The sequence below is a fragment of the Oncorhynchus masou genome, chromosome 13, assembly GCF_036934945.1.
Source record: "Oncorhynchus masou masou isolate Uvic2021 chromosome 13, UVic_Omas_1.1, whole genome shotgun sequence".
Lineage (NCBI taxonomy): Eukaryota > Metazoa > Chordata > Actinopteri > Salmoniformes > Salmonidae > Oncorhynchus > Oncorhynchus masou.
Genome location: NC_088224.1, coordinates 37,816,715 through 37,842,891, shown reverse-complemented (window position 1 = coordinate 37,842,891; position 26,177 = coordinate 37,816,715). Strand labels below are relative to the sequence as shown.

At 45.6% G+C, this 26,177-nt stretch overlaps 1 pseudogene; it reads right to left on the bottom strand.

Moving 5' to 3' along the window:
* LOC135552248 (glutamate receptor ionotropic, kainate 5-like) overlaps positions 1-26,177 on the bottom strand; it is a 101,477-nt pseudogene that overhangs the window by 5,613 nt on the left and 69,687 nt on the right.

Genomic DNA, 26,177 nt, shown 5'->3' with positions numbered 1-26,177 from the left:
AAAGGTTAAATCAAATAAAAACTACTGGCACAGGTGGTGCTGTACCCACCCTTGGCTCGGTGGTCCTCCTCCTTGGGGCACTGCCCCCCTTCCCACCACCTCCTCTTCAGGATCTCCAGCCTGTTGTTCTCTGCCAGCTGTAACACCCCCAGAGTGATCTCCTCTTTAAACGGCGAGCCTGAGGAAGAGGGGGAGGAGGGAGAGAGATAGAGGGGGGGGGGGGGGAGAGAGTTACAGAGAGAGGGAGGAAAGGAGAGAGGGAGAGAGAGAGAGACAGACGGACAAGGAGGGAGAGAAGGAGTGAAAGAGAGAGGGCGGGAGAGAGAGTTACAGAGTGCGGGAGGAAAGGAGAGAGGGAGCGAGAGAGAGACAGACAGATGGACAAGGAGGGAGAGAAAGAGTGAAAGAGAGAGAGAGAGAACAATATTACTGTTGCTAATTGTGTATCACCATGTCCTCATTATTGATTTAACTTCCTGTGTCATTGCTTGGCGATTAAAGATAGTGACAAATCGTGTCAATAAAGTTAATTGAATTGAATCGAATCAAGATGGAGGAAGCAAGAGAGGATTGGGAATAGAGAGGGCTTTAAAAAGAGGTAGAGAACGTGGTGATGGAGAAAGAAAATAAGGGAGGGGTGAGTGAGCGAGAGGGAGGGAGGGAGAGAGAAAGAAATTTATAATTGGGACTCTGCACTACATGTGAGCCAACTGTAACCTTAGAGGTTGGCATCCATGCTGTTGTGCAAATACAACAAACACCAATTATACTGTACATGTAAGTCAGAGGTTGTAAGGTAGGCCAGCCAGACATACTGTTAATATTCAGTAATAGGCTAGTTAGCTGGGATGGAACCATCTGTGAACTCCACAGATGGATCTCCACTAACAAAATGTTAAATGTCAAAATGTTCCCCCTGAGATTTTCACTGTGGGACCTCTGTTCCCAAGCGTTCCATCCCAATTCCACCCCCGGCTAATAGGGAAGGCGAAAGAACTCCCACATAGCTGGAGTCGTGTAAATACATACTTCCCCCCAAAAAAACAAGGATCCAAGCCTGTCCTTAATAAATCTGTCGCTGAGGACCACCTACTTGTGTAACATCAAAGTTGCTGAGGAAGAAGCAACTGTAGCCATGGCGACAGGCTTCTTAAAAGAAAATGTTGGTTGATGAGATGTGAGTTTTTTCTGACCTTTGAGCTGGAAGGCAATGTAAAGGCATGTTGATGAAAGAAAGAGGAACCGTATCCTTGGTCAGTTCTTGAGGGAAATGTGATACTGTATGTCTGAGACCTACTTTGATGTTTTGAAATTCTGGGAATTCTTTGGGGAAAAATGTCCCGAGGCTGTAATACATAGCCAGGAATCCATCTAAACCAGGTGGGTTTGATGTTAAAGTGGGCCTCCAGCAAGAACATGCAAGTTTACATTTAGGTTTATCATCAAAATAAAATGAGAGAAGTGTAATAACATGATAAGTTCCAGGGAAATGACACCAAATAAGAATAGAGCTCTTGGTGGTTAGGGTGTGAAACCGTGACTCTTGGTGTCCAGCATGCCTCCTAACCCATCCTTCTCTCCTTCCCTCATTCTCTCTCCACCACCCTCTCCAACACTCACTCAGTGGCATTTTGATGGCAGTCCCCACTCCTTCTCCCCTACCCCCCCGACCACACTCCCTCTCCACTCACCCAGGGGCATGCCGATGCCATAGCCCTTGGTGTCGAGAAGACCACCTATTTGGGTGAGGTTACAGTTGAGGCGGCGGTGGTACTTGTTCATGGTGCTCTCCAGCAGGAAGGCGTATTTGGAGTTGACCACGCGGGCGATGCCCTCCTCCGTGCTCTTCACAAACACACTGGGCTGCTTGGAGTGCATGTAGTTCCACATGCGCTGGTACGTCTGGTAGCGCGAGTTCTGTTGATGGGTGTGTTGAAGGTTGTCATGGCAAGACAAGAAGGGTTTTGAACTTTTTGTGATACCCCCAACACATACACATGAACCCTCATCCCCTCTCACACACACACACACACACACACACACACACACACACGCACACACACTGCACCAGTGGCACCACCCCTGCACCAGTGGCATAGCACAGCTTAGAATGGACCCCCCCCCATCTGAGCAAGGCCCCAACCACATTTTTTGTTGCAGTTTTATAGCTAATCTCATGCCATTTTACACATTTTTCCATGAAGCTGAGAGAAAAGGAAGCTGTTTTAAATCAAATTTCCTGCAATTCTACACATATTGCAATGAGCCTTTTTCATATTTAAAGCAGATTTCCTGCAATTCTAAACATACATGTATGACCTGTTTACATGTCCTGCACCCTCCCCCACCCCCACCCCCCACCCCACACACACAGCATACAATCCCTACCATGAAGAAGGTCATGGTGGAGCCCCCTTGGATGGTACCATACTGGATGTTTGTCTGGTCAGCCAGGTCGTCAGGAGACTCAATGGGCACCTCCATCCTCTGAACAGTGAGGAAGGCTGCCAGGTTGGCCGTGTAGGAGGAGATGATGATAAGAGTGAACGCCCACCTGCGATGGAGAGACAGGGGACAGGCATATTACCACGAGTTACACTATGGCAAAGTTAAGCCGAGCCTAGTCCTGGACTAAAAAAAGATACCTATAGGTGTCACGTTCTGACCATAGTTCTGTTATTTTATTCTTTGTTTTAGTATGGTCAGGGCGTGAGTTGGGGTGGGCAGTCTGTTGGTTTTTGTGATCGGCCTAGTATGGTTCTCAATCAGAGGCGGGTGTTGTTAGTTGTCTCTGAGTGAGAATCATACTTAGGTAGCCTGGGTTTCACTTTTGGTTTGTCTCTGTGTGAGTGTTTGGGCCACACGGTACTGTTTCGGTTTTCGTTTTCTTCATATCGTTTATTGTTTTGTATTTCAGTGTTCAGTTCGTTTCAATTAAATATCATCATGAACACTTACCACGCTGCGCTTTGGTCCGATCCTTCTTCCCCCGACCACAACCCTTACAGAAACACCCACCACAAAAGGACCAAGCTGGAAGGGATCGCCTCCCATGGGAACGGATGGAGGCAGCTAGGAGAGCAGAGGCAGCCGGAGAGAAGAGCCAGCGATACGAGGGAGAACTGGCCTGGCTACAGGGAGCATTCAACCAGGTAAGGTTGGGCAGGCTCGGTGCTCAAGAGCTCCAGTGCGCCTGCACGGTCCGGTCTATTCGGTGCCACCTCCACACACCAGCCCTCCGGTGGCAGCCCCCCGCACCAGGCTGTCTCTCCGTCTTCCCCCGACAGGTGCTCCCACCTGTCCAGCGCTGCCAGAGCCTTTCTCCTGCCCAGCGCTGCCAGAGCCTTTCTCCTGCCCAGCGCTGCCTGAGTCTCCCGTCTGTCCTGAGCCGCCAGAGTCTCCTGTCTGTCCTGAGCCGCCAGCCAGCCAGGAGCCGCCAGAGCCGCCAGCCAGCCAGGAGCCGCCAGAGCCGCCAGCCAGCCGCCGCCAGAGCCGCCATCCAGCCAGGAGCCGCCAGAGCCGCCATCCAGCCAGGAGCCGCCAGAGCCGTCAGCCAGCCAGGAGCCGCCAGAGTCTCCCGTCCATTTGGGACCCATGGCTAGGGTCCCCAGTCGGAGGTCGGTGGCGAGGGTCGCCGCTCGTAAGAGGCCACAGGGGGGGTTGAGGAGGCGGACAAAAACTGTGGTGAAGTGGGGTCCACGTCCCGGGCCAGAGCCGCCACCGCGGACAGACGCCCACCTCAGTTCGTTTCAATTAATTATCAACGACGACAATCAACGACGACAACCCTTACAATAGGATCTTAGTTGTTGTCCAGAATATGGGTGGCAGAATTATGGTACCTTTCCCAAAATGCCATTTTTTTTCAAAAAATCCTGGTTGCATTTCCTGCTTTTTCACTAGTTATTCCTTCCTGATTCTTGGAATCTTCCACCCAGGATTTCAGGAAAACCTGGGAAATGTGGGTAAGTTACCAGAACCCTAGTCCAGAAATAGGCTTCATTTGTGTCCAGGAGACCATCCCATTTTATTACACCTCAAAGTTCTGCTCTTTTTCTGAATCCTTGTGAAGGTCAAAATGACAAATTGTTGAACTCTTCCCATTCACAGAACGCTGTTGCACTGATATAACGAAACGTTTGTTGATCGTCTGAGCATCTACATAGTTTTCAAAAAAGTAACTTATTGCACTACTTGACCCTTTAGGTTGAACCCAGTTTAATTCTGAGCAGTGCATTGCAGTATCAAGACAATTCAGAGTTAACGGAGCTAACAAACTAGAGTGAGAAGTGGGTGAGGTTGGGTGTAATACTGCGGCATAATATAATTCCCACCAGTATATGACTGCCATCTGCTTGATCTGATGAACAGTAGCTTTGAGAGAAGAGTAAAGTGGAGGAAGAGCGGAGGAAGAAATATAGAGATTGATACTGTAGATACACACACACACACACACACGTCCCCCAAAAAAACCCTCCCACACTCACCAGACCCCGGAGACGCAGCGCGTGGACAGGGCGCGGGGCATAATCTCAGAGCCCTGCTGCATGAAGCCTCCCACGGGGAACCACAGGCTGTTACCCAGGGTGTACTGGTTCTCCAGCATGTCCTTTCGCCCCATAGGACACGGGTGGGAGTTGTACCACTCATATGGACTCAGCCTGGGAGGTGGACAGTGAGAGAGGTGGACTATGAGCTTCGACATATGATTTATGTCTTCAACACATGATTCACACATACTAGCATCGTGTCTTAATGAGTGAAAAAAATATCCCCAAAAGTGCATTTCACTTCTCTCTATTAGATAAGTAGATGAGGGAAAGAAGACTTGTATAACCTCTGGTCCCAGATCTGTTTGTGCTGCATAGCCAACAGATATAGGACCACCAGGCTACTCTAACCAGTGTATATGAGGGTTGAGGTGTCCCCCAGCCCACTAGGTGGCGTAGTTAGCTACCTGGCGGCTAGGAAGAGCACACAGCTGACAGCCAGGTAGGCCAGCAGCATGAAGAGCCACACGGCCGGAGAGAACGGGTCCAGGAAGGAGAAATAACCTGGCTTCCGTCCCTGATTGGAGGACGAGGACAAAGTTAGTGTTAACGGAGATCGATAGCGGACGGTGCAGTTCAGATTTCAAACACAATGGGGCAGAGTATTGGCATTGATTGCATCACAGACTGGGCAATGTGAGTACAAGGTCGTATTCATTAGGACTCAACAGAGCAAAAGGTTTTGCAGCAGAAAAATGGAAACAAGTTGTTTCAGTCCATTTTCTTCAATTTGGTACCTAATGAATACGACCCACGACAGCTTGAGTAATTACATTGATAATGGAATGTATTAGGCTACAGAGTAATCTGGTTTGTTTTGTTTGTTGTCCATATGTGATAATTGCTTTTTGGATGAATCCGGTTGGGGGTGACACTTTATCAGCAGACGTTAAAATACTCATCATGATCATAGTTTGAATACATCCTTATTCAGGACTTGTATATGATTACGTGTCCTCATAAGAAATGATTGATACATGCAATTATTACCTTTATTTAACCAGGCAAGTCAGTTAAGAACAAATTCTAATTTTCAATGACAGCCTAGGAACAGTGGGTTACCTGCCTGTTCAGGGGCAGAACGACAGATTTGTACCTTGTCAGCTCGGGGATTTGAACTTGCAACTTGTCCAACCCTCTAACCACTAGGCTACCCTGCCACCCCAATGTACTCGCCTATGGGACTAAATACATCCACGTCTCATAGACATTTTGCTAATGCTTAACAAACCATTTTATCACGGTCTATAAACAGTTTATAGGCACACAAATAAAGTGTTAGCCGAGGTAGTAACAACAATGTATAAAACGGTGCACATTCCACTGCACCCCTGGTCCAGCTGGAGGCTTTCCATTGCTTTCCATTGCTTTCCATTGCTTTTTCATAGCTAGGAATGACACTAAGGACATGGCAAGAGCCGTGACAACTCTCACAGTGGAAAAGCACCAACGTCGTACAGCACACATAATCTGTCCTCAATGACAGTGCAGAACCATTAGTGGTCAATCATAATTAAATGGACTGGTCTCCGTGGTCATCTTACCAAATGGACTCTGTACAGGATGCTGATGCCCAGGGACATGAAGGGTTTGGAGAAATCTATGACCTTCTCCCTCTCTGAGGTGATGGTGAACCCAGCTACCGCCAAGTCTGCTTTCTGTAGGAGAGAGGGATGGTGAGGGGGGGGGATAGAGGGACAGGGAGAGAGAGAGAGAAAGAAAGTGCGAGAGAGAGAGAGATAAGGAGAGAGAGGGAAGGGAGAGAGAGAGAAGGGAGAGAGAGAGGAAAGACAACAGACAGAGCGAGAGAAAAATATTGAGGGAGAGAGATATAAGACAGAGGGGAGTCGAAGAGAGAGCAGAGAGATGGAGAGAGATATATAAAAAATGTTTAAAAAAAAGGATGTTATCGAGGAGGACTTGAAAGCAGTCTTGACATGTAGGAAAGCAGGAGGGGAAGAGTCTTCAAGAGGGAGGTCTAGAGGAAGGAGAGGGGCGGGAAACACCATAGAGGGCATAGTAATCATAGAGTGCATGGCTGCTCAAACAAAAACAAGACCCCAGACACCTCTCAGTTCCTTAACTACAGCTTAATTGATTAACGAGGACAGACTCGTTAACGAGTTTCACCCACTTTCATCATGCCGTATCAGAGAGGGAGAGAAGGGGGTGGGTTAGTGTGTTATTCAATGAACTGTTTAGGCAATGCTAGTTTGTGTGTGTGTGTGTGTGTGTGTGTGTGTGTGTGTGTGTGTGTGTGTGTGTGTGTGTGTGTGTGTGTGTGTGTGTGTGTGTGTGTGTGTGTGTGTGTGTGTGTGTGTGTGTGTGTGTGTGTGTTACTTGTGTGCTTACTGCATAAGTATGCATATTAAAAAAATCGAGTGAGTGTATATTTTCATGGAATTTACATAACTTTGTGTGTGAGGGCTCACTCTGCATATCCATTAGTGTGTGTCTCTCCGTGTGTGCCAGCATGAGCGTGTTCAATCCACATGAGCGTATGTGTGTGTGCACTTAGAGTGTGTACACTCTTAGAAAGAAAAGTGCTCTCTAGAACCCAAAAGGTTCCATAGGAGAACCCCTTTGAAGAACCATTGTTGGTTACATGTAAAAACCCTTTCCACAGAGGATTCTACATGGAACCCAAAATGATTCTACCTAGAACCAAAAAGTGTTTTTACCTGGAACCAAAAAGGGTTCTCCTATGGGGACATCCGAAGAACCCTTTTGGAACCCTTTTTTTCTAAGTGTATACACACACGTGTGTGTACACGTGCGTTCATCAGGGTGTGTGCGTGCCAACCTACGCTAGGGCATCACAGGCTGCACCCCTGTATAATTAGCGACAGAGAGACATTTGATTAAGCTCTTAACGCGCCGGATAGGTCACGCACGGCTCCACTACCCCACCAGCTCCACTCACACTGGGGGAAAGTAAGGTCATTATGGATGCCATCATCATTATCATTACCATTTTCAGTAACGGCATTATTAGATGCTATCGGGAGTCGAGATAGGGCCAGCAATCACACAGATAGCATCGGTAATTGCAATTGTCCTTTTTAGTTGTGGCAACAACAGTGGCGATAGAAGTAACGGGTGAGTCTATGGCGTTGTGGCGAACATATCGTTATCAGTCACAAACGTAGCAGCAACAGTAGTGCTAGACACCGTGTTGTTACTATGGCAATAGCAGTCGAAAGAGCATTAAGTGCCTTGCGGATTCTGGTACATTTTGCTCTGCGTCACAAAGTGGTCCTGGCTGCCTGCTCCCCCTTCCTCAGGGACCGGTTCCTGCTCAACCCCTCCTCTGAACTGCAGGTGGGTGCCAGTGAAAGCCGCCTTGATACACACTCTTTGGGTTATGTTTGATAAATGTCGAGTGTCAGCTTTAGTTGACATTCCAGCCACTGACAGACACGTCTCGTCACAATGATCTTTCAATGATCTGACTGTTTAAATAAGCATATCTTTGTGCCCGGGAAGTTCTCCGAGAGCTACAGGTTAACCTGGCGATCAGCAGACTTTGATTGAGACGCATGACTTCACACCCTTTCGATCCGTTGTCACCAACCATGGTCCTAGAGAACTCAGCGGGTTTTTGCTCAATCCCAGCACTAACACCCGATTCGATGAATCAACTAATCATCACAATTTTAGACGAATTGCATCACGTATTGTAGCGCAGAGCAGGGGCAAAGCCTGCCCGTCCCTATAGCTCTCTACGACCAAGGATTTTAGACAGCCTTCTCATGAGTTATCGTGGCAATCACAGGCTGCCTTTGACTGATTGACGACCCACCTCATTGTCCCACTTTTACAGCCAGTCGTCTAGACAGTGTGCCTGCATGCGTGTGTGTGTGTGTGCGCTTACCCTATTGATGAGCTCTCCCACCATGCCTGTCCAGGATCCATTCGGTTCAGGCGCTCCGTACAGCCCATCATCCACCAGCTTGATCCTGAAGGAGAACTTCAACAAGTCCGACAGCTCTCTTAGCATGTCCACACAGAAGCCCTGGTACCGGTCGTTTCCCCGCAGCTCCTGGTAGTTGGACTTATGCATCACATACGGGTTCTCCTGCAATAGAAGGACATCAAAAGGTCCTTCAAGAGCTATAATTCAATGAAGGCGAAGGCATTTTGCCGAAACGTGTTGATTTAAAAAAAAAAAAAGAATACCCCCCCCCCCCGCTTGTCTTTTGTTATTATATGTAGCACTGACTTTGCTAACAGACACTTATTAAGGAATACATTTGCTTACTATGACTGTGATATGTGGTTGTCTCTCAAAGCTACCTCTAAGATGATTGCACTAAGTCGCTCTGGATAAGAGTGTGTGCTCAGTGACTGAAATGGAAATCTACATGTGATATATATCTTTGAAGCAAACATCCTACCAACAGCTGCGGAATATTTCTTCATCATTATTCAAAGAAGGAACAGTGTCCTGAAGGAGCTGACTCTTTACTTGTAATGCGAGCACATATCCACATTTACATATATTGTAATTTCTTGCATAGAGGTCACTGGCGAAATGATTTGTCATTAAGGGGCTATATGTGACTTATTAGCCATGAATGACATTAACATCTACAGTACTTAGCACTGACTTGATGAGGTGTATAGAACTGATATTACAAGTTACTGTACAATTAAATTATTAGTTTACCCCTAACTGGCTCCTTTTTTGTTCTTGGTCAATTTTATGTCATAAAAAAAATAAATGTTTTTTACCTTTATTTAACTCGGCAAGTCAGTTAAGAACAAATTCTTATTTACAATGACGGCTTACCGGGGAACAGTGGGTTAACTGCCTTGTTCAGGGTCAGAATGACAGATTCTTACCTCGTCAGCTCGGGGATTCGATGCAGCAACCTTTCAGTTACTGGCCCAACGCTCTAACCACTAGGCTACCTGCTGCCCTCAAATGAATCTTGAACACATGAGAAATGTTGTTTGACCCAAAATGGCCAACAGAAAACCAACAGTTTCACATCTACCAATGCAAATGTGCGAAACCAATATGTCTTTACCAATATGGTGGTGACGATGAGCGTCTTGTTCGCCAACGTCTCCGACATGTTGATGTCCAGAGATGTCGAGTTCATCGCCAACGTGTTGTTAGAGTACCAGATCCCGATCTATACACAGGGATGACGAAGGAAAGAAAGAGAGGAGAGGGGGATGAAGAGGAAGAGATAGAGAATAAGGTTGAACCCATGATCAATGTGTATGTTTTAGTCAAAATGTATTGTGCTTGTCAAATCAACTCCTAAATTGAGCCATTCCCCCCCGACCCCACCATGACCCAGTAACATTTGAACCCATGATCCCTTGACCTCTTTATGACCCCCACGGTGCTTCTCCAGGATTCTCAGGGTGTAGTTTGTCCTCTGGCCTTTGCTGTTGAACTCCACCCTGCCGGTCAACCCATCATACTCCACCTGAGAGAGACAGAGAGAGAGAGAGAGACAGAGAGAGAGGCAGAGCGAGAGAGAGAGAGAGGGAGAGAGAGAGAGAGAGAGAGAGGGAGGGAGGGAGGGGAAGCAAGATAGAGAGAAAAACATACATTTATTATTTCAAGTAGCCAGAGAGAGAGAGCGGCAAATAGAGAGAAGAATTATGTGGAACCGAAAGAGAAGAGGGACAGAGGAACAGAGAGAAAGGGAGAGGGAAAGATTCAGCACAGACAAACAGACAGACAATAGCTAGGCTTGACAGTGGCGAGAAAGACAGAGAGATGTATGGCTAAAACAAAAGGCAGGCAAGCAAGACGGAGGGTGTGAAGAGAGATTCAGGATGAATTACACCCTAAAAGAGAGGAAGAACAAGAGATGCCCAAATGAGGAACAACAAAGCGGGAGAAGGATGGGGGAGAAAGGGGGAGAGAAGTGGAACCACTGCCAAAGAGAGTGTAGGAATGATGGAATGATGCAGAGAGCGAGAAAACATTGTCTGAGACAGAGAGAGATGAGGGGAGAAACAGATGGGGGGAAGATAAGAAGTGGTAGACTCCGATAGGAGGAAGGAAGGAAGGAAGGAAGGAAAGAAGGAAGGAAGGAAGGAAGGAAGGAAGGAAGGAAGGAAGGAAGGAAGGAAGGAAGGAAGGAAGGAAGGAAGGAAGGAAGGAAGGAAGGAAGGAAGGAAGGAAGGAAGGGGAGAGGATGGAGAAAATACGCTGCCCAGCAGAGTGCAACAATGACGATAGGAAGAATACCATCAAGACCACAACACACACCAACCACCCTAACAGCAACAACACCCACAAAACAAGAGCAGTGGTATACATGGCAACGACCGAAACTCCCAAAAGCGACAGGAAGGTTATAGGACAGTGCTTCAAGCTCTAATGTACTGCGAAGTGGAGCTGTGCTATTCACTAGTTAGCCTACTGGTATGGTTGGGGTAAATTCCAATCCATTTCAGTCAATTGCTCAATAATTCAGGATTCACTTCATGAATTGAACAATTCAATCACATTTATTTCATGAGCTGAAATGCCATTCATTTCCACAAATGTACTGAATTTACATGGATTTGTCCCACAACTCTTGTTACTTCTGTAGTTCAGGACCAAAGGCGGCCAATGTCTTATCTAAGCATGGAATCTATTGGTACCTGACTGTTCTGTAGTCAACAACATTATATTGCTGCCTTGGCAGGAGAACGAGTTGGCTAAGGTGGAAAACACATAAATAGCTAGCCAGGCTAGTTGGGAGAGTGTTCAGTAACAGGTGAATGTACCATGCCATGTTGCATACTTCAACTAACCGTTGGACCTTTTGGGACACAACCTGTCGTAAGCTCTTTCCTGCAGTCAAATGACCTAGTGGCCTCATAGGTGGAATGTTAGTAATCATTTTTATGATTTCATAATTAATCAACATAATTAAAAAAAAAAAAGCAGAAGATCCGGTGTTTCTACGTCAAACAGTTTTGTTATATTTCAGTCTTCTGTGATGTATATAATGTCTAATATTAGGAAGCAAACTCAAAATGTAATACATTTCAATTCTATATCTGACATGGTACAGGTGTCTTCTTTTTTCAAGCCCATAACCATGTGTTTACTTAAGACTATCAAGAGACACTCTATCCTGATTTAGCCCACTGCAGGAAAAGGTTAAACAATGTTACATTGTTTCCTAGGCAAGACAGCAATCAGTTGGCTTATATGCAGGTGGCACAACTGGCTATTTGGGACACACAGGTGAACTAACGGTTTCTGTAGTCAACAACATTACGAATCAGTTGGCTAATACAAAACGGGATAGTTGGGACAGCATTGGGACAGCGTTGGGACAGCGTTGGGACAGCAATTGGGACAGCGTTGGGTAAAGAGAGAGCATGTGTTAGTACCATGCGCAGGTAGTTCATCAGGCTGGTGCCGTGTTGCCAGATCTGAGGAGTGGTGCAGCTGAGCGGCTTCACTCCAATCTCCTGACTCCGGTTGAGCTCACGCACCGCCCCCACCACCACATGCACGGCATCAAACATAAGAGCCGACGACAGCTGTGGGAGAGAGAGAGAGAGAGAGAGAGAGAGAGAGAGAGAGAGAGAGAGAGAGAGAGAGAGGGAAGGGGCAAAGGGGATAGGGGGGAGGGAGGGAAGGAGGGAAGCAGAGAGTAAGGGAATAGTTGTTGATGCAAATGTGAGAGATAGTAAGAAAGATGTAGGGAGGGAGGGAAGGAAAGCGAGAGATGGAGAGAAAGATGAGAGAGGCAGGCATGAAGCTCGAGAAAGAAAGACAAAAAGAGTGAGAAACGTTGGGATAGATGTAACGCTACTCAGTCAACAAGGTGGCATTGTGGTCTGTGCCAAAGCTGTGTGATTCAATCAAACCTTAAAGGGATACTTCAGGATTTTGGATATGAGGCCTTTTATCTACTTCCTCAGAGTCAGATTAACTCGTGTATATCATTTTTATGTCTGTGTCTAGTATGAAGGAAGTTAGAGGTAGTTTTGCGAGCAAATGCTAACAAGTATTAGCGCAATGACTGAAAGTCTATGGGTATCGGCTAGCATGCTAGCCGATACTAATAGGATATCCATAGACTTCCAGTCATTGTGCTAACGCTAGTTAGCAGTTGCGATACGTGTAGGTTAGCAACTTCCTTCAAACTGCACGCAGAGACATAAAAATGGTATCCATGAGTTCACCTGACTAGATAAAGAGCCTCATTGCCATAATGCCGAAGTATCCCTTTAAAAATTAATGACATCTGGTCAGGCATCAGTCAACCTGGCAGAGTGAGAATCACGCAGACTGTGAGTGACAGCATGACAATATGTGTACTTCAACTGGCAGTTTGACCGTGTAAAAAGGAATAGTGATAAAGTCTGTCAATCAGAGGGGGCTGCTGGGAGGAGCTATAGGAGAACGGGCTCATTGTAATGGCTGGATTAGAATTCATGGAACGGAGTCAAACATGTGGTTTCAATATGTTTGATGGGTTTGATACCGTTCAATTCCAGCCATTACAAAGAGCCCGTCCTCCTATTGCTCGTCCCACCAGCCCCCTCCACTGAGTATGACTTAGAAATGTATGCATAAATGTGTGGCGTTGCACGTATGAGTAAGTGTATGAGTGAGAATGTAGAACTGGATGTCATTACACTGTTATAGTATAACATATATAATACTATATAGTATAAGTATAAGTTATCATAGTCGAGAGTATACAGGTAACAGCACGTGGATAACTTAGCATTAGGGAGAACACAAACATACTTAGCTGACCGTATATGAGTAAATTACTGTAGCAGTATATGAGTGACAGCCGTAACAGTATGTGACAGTGTATGAGAAAACAATATGACTAACAAGTATATGAGTGCTGGTAAATAATTAGTATACGAGTGACAGTAAGACTACACAATATATGAGTGTTTGAAGAAGATATGAGTTACAGTTTATGAAAGAGAGTGAGTATGAGTATGAGTGTTAGTCACAGTAATAGTGTATGAGTACAACCACATACAAGGATTCCGGTTCTCACCGATGGGCCGGGGTAGGGGCTGAGGTCACAGCCCTCCCTCCAGGACAGGTTGAGACTCCTGATGAACTCCAGGTAGAAGGGATGGCTGCTGTTGAGCATGGAGAAACCTACGATGTTGGATTGGTCATCCACCACGTCGTCCAATCGCAGCAGGGGAAAGTCCTGATTGACAAAAGTGTGTGTGTGTGGGGGGTGGGGGGGTGGGGGGGAGGGGGGAGAGTTAGTTTAATCTCAGCAGGAGAAAGTCCTGATTGGCACAAGAAGGTGGGAGGGGCTTGGGAGGGAACATTCTGTGAGAGCTAGCTAAACCATACAGGTAGGGGAAAATGTTCATGTTTTTCCCCCTCCCCAGTCATGTCAAATAAATGATTGTTCAACAGTGAGCAGTGGAGGCTCCTCAGAGGATGAAGGGGAGGACCATCCTCCTCAGTGAATTTCACAAAAACAAAAATGGTATTACATTGAAAAAGCTATATTTTTTTTAGATAAAACTACACTAAATATATTCACATGTCACATGTCAGAGAATGAATCTAGTACTGAAAGCATAAGCTACAGCTATCTAGCACTGCAGTGCATAAAATGTGGTGAGCAGTTTACTCAAAAAGAGAGAAAGACAATAGTTGAACAGTTTTGAAGAAATTCATTTCTTCAAAAATGAAGGAGAAGCAAGTGAGAGAGATTGTCATTTTTCACTTTCAGTTTCACTTACTTAGCTAGCAAATGCAGCTGGCTAGTTTAATTACTCAAACACCCGGCTCAAACAGAGGGATGCTATGTTAGCTAGCTGGCTATGACTATCCCACACAACACTAAAACTTTTCCAAGTCAAGGTAAGCTTTTGGTTTTATTAATATATTGCGTAACTGCTTACTGATTGTACAATGTAACGCTACTGCATGATTGTAGCGGGTTTACTAACGCATTAGTTCTATTAGCTATATTGACTAGGATGTTACTTTGGCAAATATGGGGACAATGATGTAGGCTGTGTGTAGCAGTTATGACATGGTTTGGATAAGGTTTTTTCGACTGGTCATTGAAGTCCACAAACAAAGGGAGAAGGTGAGAGGAGGAGAGTGCATAGAGGTGAGAAGGAATGCAACGTGGCTGCTATGAAAGTGAACTGTGTTGATGCGTGATCAGGGATGTGTATTCCTTCTACCGATTCTGTTGTAAAACGTTTCTTAAACGGAAACAAACGAAACGGGGATAAAAATGCCTGAATTTGTCCAATAGAAACTCTCATTTGCAACTGTTGGACTAATGACTACACCCTAGATAAACTAGATGCAGGCAAGAGTGTGCAAGGAGGTATTGAATGTGTCACTGTCTGTCCATGTGTCACTGTCTGTCATCGCACAATTCTCTAGACCTGTGTGCACCTATGTTGTAAACTTTCATTCATAGGCTAGTTTGTAGAAACCTCATGATGGGTATAGGGAACATTTTTGTATCATGTAGTAGCCTAAACCTATTGATGTTACATTGAACTGGGTGAATGGAATATGAACGACAGTCATCCAACAAGCTGTAATAGAAATAAGGACATGCTTATAAACGACACTGACCGCCACTGACAGTGAGGTATGAGATAGCAGTGTGGAATAGGGGTAGTAAGTAAGTACATATTTCTTCTCTTTAAAATAATTTTGAAATACAGCATATCTGAAATACGGCTCTGGAAAAGTTCATTGCAGTTGGACAGCGGTCGTAACAGTTTACCACAGCATCTCACAGTAGCTGAATACAGTAAGGAGACCATGGTACAATACAGGGACAGCGTTTTGGTACCGGGAGGCAGGACACCAACGGTTCTAGTTCCAGACAGTAGAGCGGCGTGCCATTCAGCTATGAAAATGAAAAGGGTCATGATTTAGAGATTTCTGGTCGCTCTCCATTGTTCAGGGAACTGCCATTTCTCACTTGGGTGTGTGAGGCGTGCGCCCTCGTAAGTACCACAGCAAAAATGCCCTGCACTGTAGACGGGACGGGATACGATGTAGAAAATATTACTAGCTATGTAAGTCACCTCGCACAAGGGCATGCGCCAGGCACAGAAATAATGATGACAAGAGGTGCACTCCCATCATGCATTTCAGATGAGATCTGCCGCGATAGCCGTCCACAGGCCGAGCAGAGAGGATTGTGGGTAGGGTACGGAGAGGGAGGGGAGGAGAATTTTGATTGGTATGCTCTTACCATTGTGGTGAGTATGTACTTGTAAAACGCTGATGTCATCCCCAGTTCTGATGCCTGAGGGGTGGAAAAGGAGAGAGGGGTGAGGGGGGGGGGGGGGCATTGTAACAGTGCTGATACAGTGAATTGCACGGCACTGTGGGTGATGCAGTAACTTTATCATTTGGCATTCAGGTAACAAGTTTGCTAGCTTTAGACATATGAGCAGGTGTTTGGCATGTAGAACTTTGACCGTTGAAAGCTAACAGCGCATATCTGCTATTCTTGACAGTTGATTACACGTGCATACACATAGCATACGTGAACACTACATCTAGCGTTTACATAGCTTACAGTACTGGTGCCACCAGTAGACTACAGAACAGAATAATACATCATTTCAAAGCATACATATATAATGTGCCTTCTGGCCACAATATTGAGTAGGATAAATGGTGCTATGTGTTTTATACCGCAGAGAATGACATTGAGCTGGGCAAGGCAAACCTACATAAGGATCTGCTAATACATGAATAATTCAGATATAGCAGATTCATAAGCAGTGCTTAAGCATTTCTTGAATGTAATAAATTCTCATGTCAACGCCTTCAAGTAGATTAATTATATCATGGTGACATTGCTATGATACAATTATCAACTTGACATAAGCATTTATGGAATGCTTATGTGCTGCTTACAAATGTGTTATGTGTGAGTTAAACATGTGTTATGAAGTCCTTATGTAGCTCTAGGTAACCTCAAATAATGTGCTACTTGATTCTTTGAAAGATTTTAAACTGTATTATAAACTGGATAGTTCGAGCCCTGAATGCTGATTGGCTGACATCCGTGGTATATCAGATCGTATACCACGGGTATGACAAAACAGTTATCTGTACTGCTCTAATTAGATTGTTAACCAGTTTATAATAGCAATAAGGCACCTCGGAGGTTTGTGGTAATTGGCCAGTATACCATGGCTAAGGGCTGTATCCAGGCACGCTGCGTTGCGTCATGTTTGAACAGCCGTGGTATCTAGGCCATACTGTATATGGACCTTATTGCTTAAATATATAATACTAGTATATTCCGTTAAGCAGGACTTATATCCAAAGTGACTTACAGTCATGCGTGCATATATTGTACGTACGGGTGGTCCCGAGAATCAAACCCACGATGCTGGCATTGCAAGCGCCTTGCTCTTTCACCTGAGCTACAGAGGACCACACTCTTGTTAGTTGTCTTTGTGACTGTAGCCTGGTGAGGGTCCTGACCTTTCTGAGGATGAGGTAGGAGATGGAAGCATTGGCGTCGATGATGATAGTAGCCACTTTATCGTCTCTAATCTCCTTTAGCAGGGGGGTGGGGTCCAGGCTTTCGTCCAGCATCCTAACGGACAGTGTTTCCCGGGAGATCAGGAAGCGCCGCACCAGCTCCTCCAATCGCAGCAGGCCTACGGGGTGGAGGCGGAGCACTTCAGAGGCTTGATGAAACACATACTTTGTGATACCTCAACTAAACATTACAGAGTACTATAGCACTGTATTGCTATTTCAAAATACATTTTGATTACTGCCACCGGAAAAACATGATATTTTGCTCTATTTCTCTGTCCCCCCCATCACTTTATATTATGCGGTGTAGTAACGTTAAATCTACTTTGGCAACCAGAAGGTAACTGCACATGTCTAGCTGGTGCTGTTGACACATATTTTCACATTCTCTGTTACCAGTATGTTTAATCAGATATTTAGGTGAGGTGTGTAAACAAAGGTATCATTTGAGTTACAAGAAGGATTTCTGAATGTGTTAAATTGTTTCACTTTTTCCTTAAATGAATGAGGAGGACCATCCTCCTCTTCATCCCTGGACAGAAAGTACATGTCCACCTTTACTTCCTACCCCCTTTCATAACATTCAGTGACCAGTGAGTTACTCTATCCAGAAACGAGTCTATCACATGCCTGACCTTGATAATCTGGGCCTTGTACAGGGAACAGACAAACCAATACAGTGGCAACATAGCTGACTGGAAAATAAAACAAGAAAAACCAAGGGACGAGGAACGAATAGACACCATTTTGCGAAAGAACGTTACACAGACCGCAGACTAGACCAGCCAAGTGGAAAATAGTGGGCTCCATAAAGAGGGAGGGTGGCGCGGACTGTTAAAAGATGCGTTCGGCACACCCAACCTTGGCCTAGACCTGAGCAGTCGAGTAGAGCAGCAGCTCATAAGTGGAAGGTATAAGCCACTATGGAGGGGAGCTGGGCTAATACACCACCTGGACTGGCTGGGCGGCTGCACTCTGTGTGCAGGGAAAGCAGGAGGAATGATGGGAGGGTGATAGAGGGGTTGTATGAATGGCTCCAGGCTACTGAAGTACTCTTGTACAGTTTAGGGTCTTTGTTGGAGTTGTATTATTTGAAGAGAGGAGCATCAGACCAATGCAAAATGATACGCACTACTGCTCTACTGAAGCTTCAGGGGCATCGTCTGTACGCTGACAAGTCTAAAGCGTCAAAACATACACACAATACATGAACCTCAACAGATAGCTATGCGTAACAGTATAGCTTCCGTCCCTCTCCTCGCCCCTACCAGGGCTCGAACCAGGGACCCTCTGCACACATCAACAACTGACACCCAACGAAGCATCGTGACCCGTCGCGCCACAAAAGCCGCGGCCCTCGCTGAGGAAGGGAAACAACTACTTCAAGGTCTCAGAGCGAGTGACGTCACCGATTGAAACGCTATTAGCGCGCACCACCGCTAACTAGCTAGCCATTTCACATCGGTTACATACGCACTACTTGAAGGTACTTGGACTACTTGAACCTGCTAAATAAAGGATTACATGAGAATGGAGGCGGCAGGTTAAGAGCATTGGGCCAGTAACCGAAAGGTCACTGGTTTGAATTCCCGAGCCGACTAGGTGAAAAATCTGTCGATATGTCCTTAAGTAAGGCTCTTAACCCTAATTGCTCATGTTAGTTGCTCTGGATAAGAGCATCTTCTGAATGACTCTAATATAAACATGCACCTTGAGGAAAACAGCAACGCAGGGCATCTCATTTGACAACGTATACAATGTATCATTTCTTATGCACTCTCCACGCTCACACAGGTGATACTGCAACAATAATCAAGGTCTAGAAGCATGAGACAAATGCAGTATCAAACATCCTGCATTCACACTCAACCTTTGTTCAGATCAAACCGTAACCGTGGAGAGTTGATGTATGGAGGTAAAGGAAGTAGACTGTACACTCTTAGAAAAAAGGGTTCCAAAGGGGTTCTTCAGGTGTCCCCCTAGGATAACCCTTTTTGGTTCCAGGTAGAACCACTTTTGGTTACAGGTAGAACCCTTTGTGGTTCCATGTAAAATATTCTGTGGAAAGGGTTCTACATGGAACCAAAAAGGGTTCTTCAAAAGGTTCTCCCAAGGGGAGAGCCGAAGGACCATTTTAGGTTCAAGATAGCACCATTTTGTTTCCAGATTTTTGGGTTCCATGTAGAATCCTTTCCACAAAATGTGTACGTAGGGAAATATTGTAGTACGGAATTCCACAAGTAGGGAACTATAGGAACATGCATGCAGTATCAGACAACCTGAGGGATATACACTCACACTCTGCCTTGGCGCATATGAGGCTGGCGGTGGGGTAGCTGAAAGAGCGGAGGATGGCCCCAATAGCCAGGCTCAGGTCCTCGTTGCTGGGGTAGAGACTGACCGAGGCGAAGCGGAGGTATGGGAGTTTGGGCGTCTCCTCCGGGCCCACCTTCACATGAGGGATCTGAGACAGCAGGCAACATAAGGCGTTATAAATGCACTTTTAGGCATCATGAATCGATCTTGGGAAGTGTGCACAATTGTTTATGTGAGTATGTTAAAAAGGATGGTCACGTATGATGATAATGGATTATTATTATCATACTTGTGTATACTATAATAAGCAAAATTATTATTATCATATCATACACAAAGAGTAAAGGAAGGGAGATGAAGGGGTTGGGTTTAAAGGCCCAGTGCAGTCAAAATGATATTTTCCTGTGTTTTGTATCATATTGTACAACAGCTGATGAAACCAACACTGTAAAAAGTGGGAAAACATTTGATCGGGGATATTTCCTGATAGTTGCTGGTTGAAGATACAATCTACACAATACCTTCTAAATCAGCAGGTTTTGCATGGGTGGGTTGTTTGCATGGGTGGGTTGTTTGCATGGGTGGGTTGTTTGCATGGGTGGGTTGTTTGCATGGGTGGGTTGTTTGCATGGGTGGCGTTGTTTGCATGGGTGGGTTATTTGCATGGGTGGGTTGTTTGCATGGGTGGAGTTGTTTGCATGGGTGGGTTGTTTGCATGGGTGGGTTGTTTGCATGGGTGGGTTGTTTGCATGGGTGGGTTGTTTGCATGGGTGGGTTGTTTGCATGGGTGGGTTGTTTGCATGGGTGGGTTGTTTGCATGCCTGGTGCCATCACCAGGCAGTATAAGTTCATATAGACCAATAACAAAGAGAGTTTAAGATTTCTGCCAATAACAGCTAGTTTTCAGATGACATATCTCTACCCATGTCCCCCGTCACTCAGACCACTCCCAGACAGTCCTAGCAAAATTCTTGCTTGAGAACTATTACAGCAAGTTAATTATTTGATATTGATATTTTTAAAACTGGCTGCATTTGGGCGTTTAAGCATTCAAGCTTTTACCCTGGAAATTATTATAATGCTCTGTCCATCACATTGACATATTCAACCCAATTCAACCCAAACAAAGCAAAAGCTGTTTATATACTGGTATTTCATCCATAGACCATAAACAGGCTCTATTTTTTCCACATTTGCATTTTCTTCCTATTGCGAGATTTTAAACCCTTGTTTGACTTCCTCTGGCTAAGGGCCAGGTCTGAATTGTTTCGCCCCTGGGATGAAATGCTGCTTGGCCCGTACTGAAATTAAATCTAATGTGAAAATGCCTGAAGAGATTTCCATTGGTAGATGATTGACAGCATCCCATTGCAGATTCATATGACGAGAGATCGTAATCTAACCACGGTTTAAGACTGATTCATTATCATAGCTAGTGAAAGAAGGAGTATTAACCAGGTTAAATCTCTGCATGACCGAAGTGTGACCATGCAGGTTCGAACTGAATGAGCCACAGTTAACTCATTGCAGAGTTCACTAAACTACGACCGAGAGAGAGAGGTCAGAGAGGACATTTCCTAGAGTGATGTGGGCTGTGTCCCAAAATGAACTGTTTCCACGTCTCCTCTCCCTAACATCAACTGACCTGAAAGGACTTAAAACATATGCCATTTAGCAGAGGCTTTTATCCAAAGCAAACACCGTCATTAAGTAGGCCTGATCACCGACAATTATGAGACAGCCAGGACAACAACATCTCCCTCAATGTGATCAAGACAAAGGAGCTGATCATGGACTACATGAAAAGGTGGGCCGAACAGGACCGACCCCATTAACATCTACGGGGCTGTAGTGGAGCGGGTCGAGAGTTTCAAGTTCCTTGGTGTCCTCATCACCAACGAACCATCATGGTTCAAACACAGAGATAGTCGTGAAGAGGGCACAACAAAACCTTTTCCCCCTCAGGAGACTGAAAAGATTTGGCAATGGGTCCCCAGATCCTCAAAAAGTTCTACAGCTGCACCATCGAGAGCATCCTGACCAGTTGCATCACCACCTGGTATGGCAACTGCTCAGCATCTGACCGTAAGGCGCTACAGAGGGTAGTGCGTACGGCCCAGTACATCACTGGGGCCAAGATTCCTGCAATCCAGGACCTATATAATAGGCGGTGTCAGAGGAAAGCCCATGAAATTGTCAGAGACTCCAGTCACCCAAGTCATAGACTGTTGTCTCTGCTACTGCAAGGCGAGCGGTACCGGAGCACCAAGTCTAGGTCCAAAAGGCTCCTTAACAGCTTCTACCCCCAAGTCATAAGACTGCTGAACAATTAATAAAATGGCCACCGGATTATTTACATTGACCCCCCCCCCCCCTTCCATTGGTTTTGTACACTGTTGCTAATTGCTGTTTATTATCTATGCAAAATCACTTCATCCCTACCTACATGTACAAATAACCTCAACTAACCTGTACCACTGCACACTGACTCGGTACCGGTACCCCCTATAAAAGGCCTTATTATTGTGTTACTTTTTATCATTTCTTACTTTAGTTTATTTGGTAAATATTTTCTTAACTCTTCTTGATCTGCACTGTTGGTTAATGGATGGAAATAAGCATTTCACGGTAAGGTCTACATTTGTTGTATTTGGCTCATGTGACAAATAAAGTTTGATTTGAATTTATAGCAGTGCTACAGACAGTCACCAGCCAGTTTATTAGGTACACCAACCGTTCATGAAAATGGATTGCTCCTACAGACAGTGAGTCACGTGGCCTTGGCTTGCTATATAAAGCAGGCAGACAGGCATCCAGGCATCCAGTTACTGTTCAGTTGAACGTTAGAATGGGCAAAACAAGTGACCTAAGCGACTTTGAGAGTGGTATGATTGTTGGTGCCAGGCACGACAGTTCCAGTATCTCAGAGACTGCCACCGTCTTGGGCTTTTCACGCACAACAGTGCCTAAGGTTTACCGAGAATGGTGCGACAAACAAAAAAACATCTCGTCAGCAGCAGTCCCGGGGGGCGAAAACAGCTCCTTGTCACAGATGGGCGATTGCAACATCCGAACACACCAAGTTGCACACCTTTCAGCTAAAAACAAGAAGAAGTGGCTCCAGTGGGCAGGCCATCACAAACACTGCCTGGAACTTGACAGTGAGTTCAGTTTACTAGAGTGTCCTGGTCAGTCCCCAGACCTCAACCCAATAGAGCATAATGGGATGAGATGAAACGGGCTGTTAGCAGCATGAATGTACCACCGTTCAATCTGCAGCAACTGTGTGATGCCATCGCGTCAGGATGGACCAACATCCCTGTGTAACGTTTCCGACACCTTGTAGAATACATCCCAGAATAATTCAGGCTGTTCTGGAGGCAAAGGGTGGTCCGACCCGGTATCAGATGGGTGTAACTAATAATCTGAGAGTACACTTCCTTAATAAGTAAACCCCAGCAGGATAGGTATAAACAAAATGTCCAAAACCTATCCAGTCCTTTCAATGATTGGTAATCATCCAGTAAGCAGACAAGTAGTGGAGTAGTGGTTTATGGGAGTTTGGGGATATAGTATGAGTAGCAGTGTGTATGTGGTTTAGAGGACATAGCTAGCTCACCTCCTTCTCTCCACAGATGTGACTGACAGTTGACCCTGAGGCAGGACTGGAGGCGGGGCCAATCACAGAGACCACCCCCTTTGGCAATATCTGACACACTGAGACAGAGGGGAGATAGAGAGGAGAGACAGACAGCAGCGAGATGGGGGGGGAGAGAAACGAGGGGACAGACAGACAGACAGACAGACAGACAGACAGACAGACAGACAGACAGACAGACAGACAGACAGACAGACAGACAGACAGAGACAGGCAGACAGACACAGACACGGACACGGACAGACGGGAGGGAATGAGAAAGGGGGGAATTAGTAAGGAGAGAGAATTCACCAGCAAGACGGAGGTCCAGTTCTGGACGAGGTCCAGTTCTGTCTCTGTCCAGTTCTTGGATGATATATCAAATTAAGAGTCAATGCTGGACACTTTTGATTAATTGTAGCCATAACGGAAATCTGAATCCACACTCTGTCTATTGGAGATGAGTGTTAATATTCTGTTCAGAAAACCTGTATGGCTCTCCCAGATCCGAGACAGATCAGCAATGTGTGTGTGTGTATCAGTGGAGGCTGTTGAGGGGAGGAAAGGGCACAATAATGACTGGAACGGAGTAAATGGAATGACATCAAACCATGTATTTGATACCATTCCACCAATTCCGCTCCAGCCATTACCACAAGCCCGTCCTCCCCAATTAAGGTGCCACCAACCTCCTGTGGTGTGTATGTGTGTGTGAGTGTGTTTGCACGTGAATACTTGCAGGTCACTCACTGTTTAAAGCGCAATTGTTAACACCCACTACCATATTGCCTCCCTTTGTGATGGTGGGAGTACAAAAGGCTATGACGTGAAAAATAATGATCTCGGACACACACACTTAGCTTCCTCGGTCGATTCGTCCTTCTCCAAGACAATGACTTCTGTCAGCGGTACACTGTGAGTGTGTGAGTGTATGTCGGTGTAACTCATGTGATGAGTAACCTTGCCTGGGATCAGAAGACTTGCATGAGCTTCTCTGAGATAATCTATTGTCTTTAGCTCAGAGGGCTAACAGTCTTGTGTCACTCAGGAGATCTTGGTTTGAACCCATTCTGTCAAATTTGTATGCGTAAAGTGTCTATCCAGATATAGTTGACAATAAATGGAACATTGGCATTAGCTCAGCGGGCTAATACATTCTTGCGGTACTCAGGATTCGACCTGGGTTTGAAACCCGTCGGTCACATTTGAATGAATAAAATGTCTATCCAGCTCAATTTAGAAAATAGTGGTTTGTACTGATTATGCTTACTGGTATCGGTGGTGTCGTACTGTGAGTCCTTCTGCAGCTCGAAGATGTCCACCTCCACCCGGGCTCTGGACTGGCCCTCAAAAATACTGTTAATGTTCTCCCTGGCCAGGGCCAGCGCTAGCCGCTCCCCTCGCCCACACACCGACTGGTCGTCCAAAATGGCCGCTGGGGGGATAAATAGAACGATAGAAAGACAGACGAGAAGTTAAAGGAGCATGAAAAACCAGACCCGGGGGCAGATGGATTCAAATCCACTGTTGGGTTTTGTGATTCCTTTCAAAGTAAGTCTATCTGATCTATGTTCCAATGAGGCTGACCTTTTGACTAACATTCAACCCATCTGCAAAATGGATACCAGGGGTGAGTCACAGAGAATCACACGGACTAGAGCCATTTTCAAGGAAAGGTTATTCAGGGGGAAAACTGGACAACCTGTCGTCTGACATTTAGGACGATCACTGAATGATGATCACACCGGTGAAGTCAGCGAGATGTACATAACCAAATGAGTTCATAAATGATCCTATCATCCTTATGGTAACGACCCTTGTTTACATTACAATTACTGAGGAATGAGGCATTCTCTGATCCAAGCCTTATCTTCCTGATCTTCAATTAGCCTACAGTATGCGTATCCATGGAGACATTGATAGAACATTGTACTGTGAACTGTACTGTACTGCACTGCAGCTTCCTGTGTTACCAGACACTCTTACTGACACTCTTACTGACAGTTGTGGCTGCTTCGCGTGACGTATTGTTGTCTCTACCTCCTTGCCCATTGTGCCATTGTCCGTGCACAATAATGTTTGTACCATGTTTTGTGCTGCTACCATGTTGTGCTGCTGCCGTGTTGTGTTGCTACCATGTTGTTGTCATGTTGTGTTGCTACCATGCTGTGTTTTCATGTGTCACTACCATGCTATGTTGTTGTGTCTACCATGCTAGTGTTGTCGTGTCTCTCTTGTCGTCTGTTCTGTCCTATATTTTTATTACATTCTACATTTGACATCCCTTTTATGATATAGCCCATTTTGACTTTGTGGCTCTGGTAACTAGTAGAAATCCCACCCATTCTGACGGAGGAGAGTGCGGGAGCCTGGGTGAAAGAGAGCGGGGCCATGGTCAGCAACAGTAAGAGGAAGTATATCGACAGCAGCAGCGCTGGCAGAGCCGGCATCTTCCACTACTCCTCATGGAGAACGGTCTTCTGGCTGCCTGGTCCACCACCTGCTGGATGGGAGGACTCATTATAACATAATATACAACTATATGACATAATATATGGCTGTAGCTAAGTGATATAATACACACCTGACTAGGGGAGAATCTCAGTTGCGTACTCCTCGCATCCTCTCTCCTCACCTCCTTAAAATCCATTGGATGAACAAGCCAGAGGCACCTCCCCTCTGATCTTCTACTCCAACGGGTCCTTGCTACTCGAAGGAGGTGAGGAGAGAGGACGTGTGGAGTACGTAATTGAGATGCTCCCCAGGACTTCATGTCTATATTTCAGAGGAAAGGAGGCAGCACACACACAGATAGGTCCCACTCACATAGAAACTCACATGGTTACCAGAATTAGTCACTCAAGGAAAACTTAAAGAGCACAAAGCGAGCACAAAGAAATAGGGGAAGCCAGGAGAGAGAGAGAGAGAAATGGAGCGAGAGACAAAAGGAGAGATAAAGGTGTCGAAAAATAGGATAATTAGTTGGGGAGGGATGGCAAAATGTGTAAAAAATCTTCAAAGTAGATTACAGCTACAGTAGTGAGGTTTAGGGAGTGTCGGCATAACTGAACACAGGATGTAGCCACGGGGTAAAACAAATCTAATATCGTTCCATCACATCCCATAACTTCATCTGTACTCTGGACAGCGAGTTGTTTTGTCA